This window comes from Hordeum vulgare, chromosome 5H (assembly GCF_904849725.1).
Source record: "Hordeum vulgare subsp. vulgare chromosome 5H, MorexV3_pseudomolecules_assembly, whole genome shotgun sequence".
In the NCBI taxonomy this organism is placed as follows: Eukaryota; Viridiplantae; Streptophyta; class Magnoliopsida; order Poales; family Poaceae; genus Hordeum; species Hordeum vulgare.
The window spans coordinates 87,771,401-87,777,525 of NC_058522.1; positions in this window are offsets into that span (position 1 = coordinate 87,771,401).

Genomic DNA, 6,125 nt, shown 5'->3' on the forward strand with positions numbered 1-6,125 from the left:
AAATATATATGATCACACATAAAAGAATAGGTTACCATAGTGAAGATCGGGGCCACGTTCATCGATGAGGAGCCAATCGAGGCGAGGTACTAGAGTCATGAGGCAGAAGCAAGGATAGCATGGCCGACGTAGGGTTGCTGGTGGTTATTCAACGATCGCTGTAGGCGGAGCTCGATCTAACGGACAAAGAAAAGTGAAGGAAGAGGCGCCGCTAGAGTCAGGAGGCAGAAGCAAGGACAGCAACCCACTTCAATCGGCAACCGCCATGTGATATCGCGGAGAGACAAATAAAAAATGACAAGAATTGTTCATCTGTTTAAAGATAATATATTTTAAAACAACAAAGTTATAATGAACTTGTTTAACATAATATAAAGAAGGACAAAATCCAAAACGAACTCACTTTCTTTAAAGATAATACGTTTTAACTCATATATTCCAAAGATAATATATTTTAGGAGGACAAATCAATAAATAATATATTTTAACTTACATGCTCTGAAGATAATATATTTTAAGAGGAAAATCAAGATATTTTAATTCGTTAAACTCTTTTTCTTTTGAAGAACACGTGTGAGAAAACCGTGGGGCGTAAAAAAAGTCCAAAAAACCTAGAAAAATCGAATCCTTCGGGCCCTAGAGCACTAGTAGAAAAAGGACCTATTGTCCCGATTCGTGAGGGCCATTTGTTTCGGTTTTTGAACCGGGACTAAAGTGTCGGTACTAATGCCCTAAACCTTTAGTCCCGGTTCTTGCATAAACCGGGACAGATGGGCCTCCACGTGGCCGGTGCGGCGAGCCCAGGCAGGAGGCTCTTTGGTCCTAGTTGGTGGCACCAACCGGGACCAATAGGCATCCACGCGTCAGCATCTCAGGTGCTGGGGTTTTTGTTTTTTTTTGAAAGGGGGGGAGGGTTTGGGGGTTTTGGGGGGTTAATTTAGGTGTTTCATATATTGTGTTAGCATGCTAATTAATAGAGAGAAGTGTCATTTCTTATCTCCGTGCTTGGTCGACGCTACGTACTATACGTATAGAGAGGACTAGACACGCTAGCTAGTTAAGCAAATGAAGGAAACAGAAGATCGTCATGAACAGATGCATACAAAGAGAAGTGATATCGACCACCTCTCCTTCTCTGAGAGATTGGTCGAACAACAAGTTCTCGTATATCTATCCGACGCTACTGGCTACATATATACAATATAAGTATCTTTTACAATATAATCTCCTAATTAAAATTGAACGCATCAGGGTCCACATAGTATTCTCCGTCTTTAGCGATCACGTGGTCAAGAAAGAATGCCGCCAATTCCTCTTGAATTCCTCGCATACGATCTGGTGCTAGGAGTTCATCTCGCATCTGAAATATCTAAATTGAAGAAGGGGGTAAATACATATATATGAATAAATGAAACTGAACACAAATAATGGTAATAAAATAAAATTGTGAATATAATTATTTACGCACTTCATATTGTTTCTCGGAGTAGCCCCGCTCACAGGTCCTGTGGCGGATGAACTCGCAAATGTAGTATCCACAGTAATTAGTCCCTTCTTCCTGCCACAACCACTTTACAAGAAACAGAGGTCAATCAAACTGATAATTAGCAAGCATGCTAAATGGTATTGATGAAACTAGCGCTTGAATCACTAGGAGATGCGTGGAACATATATGCTACTATAGTACTTACTTTCGGGTGTCTAAACTGCAGCTTCTTTGGTAGTACCGGAGTTTTTGAGGTGAATTTACTCCAAACCCTGCCAGACAAAGAAAACAATTACTTGATATCAGGGAATGAACAAGTTAAAGTTGCCGATATGGTGCGATAATGATAGATTTAACTTACTTCTCTAGAATTTCAATCATGTTCGCGTACTTCTTGGGATCTTTTCGTCTCGAGTCTAAGATGATTACTAGTCCCTGCTCAAGCTCAATCTCTAGGAGAATATAGTGGAACCTGGGCACGCATGCATAACTCATCAATTACATTATTATAACCTCGACTAATAAGGGAAACCGAATATGCACAAGACAGTAGCACTCACTCGAAGTTGTAAGGGAAGAGTATTATAGCTTTGTTTTGATTTAATATAAACGATTGTAGAAGCTTGGCCTCGGTATCTTTGGCCTGAAATTTAACCATATATGCAATTATGAGATTTGTGTTAATGAACCCAATATCACCGATTTGTCTTTTCTTCAATTCGGCGATCTTCAATCTGCATAATATAGTGAGAATAATTAAAGATACATGCAATTAAAGAGCTGACCTATATATAGAGACTTAATGACAGAAGTAGTACTACTTACAGGCAGTAGCAAGTGATCATTAACTTATCGAGGGCCTTTAGATTGAAAAACTCGAAGAACTCCTCAAATGGAACATTCAACAGATCAATTCCAACGAGGTCATGCTCCTCTTTAACTCTGAGCGTCAAAATATTCCTCCCCTCAGACTCTCTACAGGTTTTCATATACCAATCATGAAATCTCCGCATCATCGTTGTTAGAGATTTTTCATCTTTGACGAGAGGCTTCCCGTACACGTATCTCTGTTCGTCCACCTCGAAGAAATCAAAATGTACATCGTCGGGCAGGTAATCTCCAAGATCGTTATAACCGGGCACCATCCCGCCCGGATGATTCGTGACGACGCTAGACACCTGGAGCGGGGGCAACGATTGGTTCACTTGTTCGCCGAGCTGGGCAACTTTTTTCCCAGCTCGTCGTTCTGCTAACCTTTGAGCACTGATAGTACTTCCCGATCGCTCCGCTTCGATAAATGACTTTGTAAGAATGTGCTCATAGTTGTCTTTCACCGGAGACTTTGGTGGTTTCGTCAGGGCAGCCAGAGTACGCTTCGCTTTTACCGGATCTATCCTCTCCTCCGGAGGTGGATTTTTCTTTGCTTTGACCCCTTCAAAGAAGTTGGTCACTTTGGCTTGCACGATCTTCGCGTTTTCCTCCTGGCTCCTATCGTATGGTAACTTCTCTGGAGTCTTCGGAGAAGGACCGTATTTGTATTGCCTGCCTCTGGCTGTACTTCTAGACGCCAGAGCAGACGGAGCGGCTGCGGCTGTATTTCCTTTCTTACGAGGCGGAGGAGAAGGACGACACGCAGGAGGAGCCGGAGCGGCGGCGGGTCTCTTCCGCCCTTGTTGACGAGGCGGAGAAGGAGGAGGCAGCTGGCTGCTCAGGCGCGCCGGCGCAGGCGGAGAAGGAGGCGGAGTGCCGCCACGCATTGGAGAAGGAGGCTGAGTGCCCTGATCACTCGCCGTAGGAGGTGGAGTGCCCTGACTCGTCGGAGGAGGAGGAGGCGGCGGAGGCGTCCAGTTCGGAAGGTTGATGAGCTCCTTCCGCCATAGGCATGGAGTCTTCAGAGAAGAACCCAGCCAAATCTCCCCTTCAACCGTAGGGTGGTCAATCTCAAGGTCCTCAAATCCATCCGTTATTTGATCCACCATCACCCTAGCATATCCTTCTGGAATCGGCTGGCCGTGGTAGGTTGAGCCAGGTTCATTAGGTATAACAGAGCCAACAGCCGACTTGACTTTGAATGTCATCCATCGCGTCATAAGGTGGCAATGTTGAGACTCCGTGATAGCATCCACGGGGTAGCCCGTGAAGACAGGCTCCAGCTGCTGAGTCTGCTCGATGGAAGCCACGCTGCTTCTCCGCTGAGATGGCGGGGTAGCTTCAGGGGAAGCTTCGGCAGGTCGTTTGTTGCGATCTGCTTCTCATTCCTCTAGCCCTTGTACCCTTTCGTGCAGCGCGTGCAGTTGGCTATGCTCCACTTTCTTCCTTCTCTCCTGGGTTTTGTAACCCCCTGCTTTCGGAAACCCAGTGTTCCACGGAAGGGAGCCTGGCGTGCCTCGTGTCCGTCCAGGGTGCTCAGGATACCCGAGGGCCATTGTGAGCTCTTCCTTCTCTCTGTCTGGAACGAACGTCCCTTCCTGTGCTGCGACGATATAGCGCCGAAGCTTCCTGACGGGTATTCGCAGTTGCTCTTCCGTCCAAATGCACTTCCCTGATACAGGGTCCAAGGTTCCGCCAACCCCGAAGAACCAAGTCCGGCAACGGTCTGGCCATCTCAATGTCTCTGGTTCGACCCCTTTAGCAATCACGTCATTCTTAGCCTTGTCCCACAAAGGTCGGGCTTTGAGGTAACCACCTGACCCCGTGCGATGGTGATACTTCTTCTTCGCAGCATTTTTCTTGTTTGTCGCTGACATCTTCTTACTCTTTTCCGATGTCTTGGGGGGCACAAATGCGGGCCATTGATCTCTGATCTTCTCAAATCGGCCAGTGAATTCTGGTGTCTCTTCTTTGTCGACAAACGTTTTCAGTTCATTCTTCCACCCCCTGAATAGTTCTGCCATCTTCTTAAGAGCATGAGACTTGATCAATTCCTCTTTAACTGGCTTCTCTGGATCCTCCTCTGGCGGTAGGGTGAAATTTTCCTTAAGCGTTGTCCAAAGATCTTCTTTCTGCATATCGGAGACATAAGACGTCGGCACCTCAGGGTCTTCCTTCTTTGGCTTTAACCATTGCTGGATACTGATCAGGATCTTGTCCCTAACAAGAACCCTGCACTGAGCACTAAATGCATCCCTTGTCCGGATGGGTTCAATCGGCTTGCCATCGCGCGCGATTGCTGTGATCTCAAACCTTTCATCCGAGCGCAACTTTTTCTTTGGGCCTTGTTTCTTTAACGAAGTTGAGCTCGATCCGGAGGGCTAGAGAAAAAAGAAGAAAGACGAGAGTTAATTAATATGTGTACATATGAAAACAATGAATGCATCAATTAACTAGTCAGCACGGGCTTAACTAATATATATATACCTGGACGGACTTGGTTCGGTCACCGGAGCCATCATCACGGTCTCCTTCTTGTACCTCCATTGGGTCACCGGAGCCATCATGAACATAGCCCTCTTCTTGTACCGGAATTAATGGGTCAGTGGAGCCATCATGAACATAGCCCTCTTCTTCACGTGATCTTTCCTGACCATCGGTGTCGTAGAGAAACGACGCAACAACATCACTTCCTTGTGCGATTATCTCCCCCAACATCGCTTCTGTTGCTTCGTCTTGGGAGTGATCCATAGTTTCTGCAAATATTTACAACATGTCAATTATTATTCAAACATGATACAGATGGATATATATTAGTGGCATACGTAGAACTAGCTAGCTAATCACAATGAGGAATTATGTTAGTGGCCTCGACGCTGCTTCTCTAGGGTTTGGGTGGCCTAGACAACGCTTCAAGGGTTTGGGGTGGCCTGGACGCAACGCTTCAAGGGTTTGGGGTGGCCTCGACGACAACGCTCTTTTAACTTGGTAAATTTGGGTGGCCTCGAGAGAGTTTGTCGGGTAGGGGCGTGGCGAGAGGGGGTAGGAGACCAACATCGTTTTTTCTCTAGGGTTTGGGTGTCCTCGAGAGTTTTGGTCGAGCGAGAGGGCCGAGGGGGTGCTCCCGTGGTATAAGTTATCACGGTCGAGAGTGGGTATATATATCGACCGCCCCTCATGTTGAAGTTATCCGAGAGGGGATTATATCGACAACGACACGAGATACATATACATGGGAAAATAATGTTATCGGGGAGGGGGTATATCGGTACCCCCCCTCGTGTTAAAGTTTGATCGGGAGGGGGTATATTGACAGCGACATACCCGATAAAAAATAAGAAGACAAAATAATAAATAAAAAGAGGAGAAGAAGAAAGGAATAGAAGAGAAGCAATCGAAGAAAAAAAAAGAAGAAAAAAAGGAGAATAGAGGAGAAAAAAGAAAAAAAAATAGAAATGGAGAAAGAAGAAAAAAAATAGAAAATTTCTATTTTTTTTCTTCTTTCTCCTCTATTCCTGTCTTCTTCTCCTCTTCTTTTTCTTCTTTTTTCCTCTTCTTATTTATTTCTCCTCTTCTTCCTCTTCTTATTTTCCTTTTTCTCCTCTCATTCTTTTTCTTCTTCTTCCTTTCCTAGCTAGATATTTAAAAAATTTCTAAAAGTTAAACTAACCTAAAATGTACTAAATCTAACTTTTGCATATATGAACATATAACCACAAAGAACATACAAACATATATACATTTTTATAAAAAAGCAAAAACATCATAT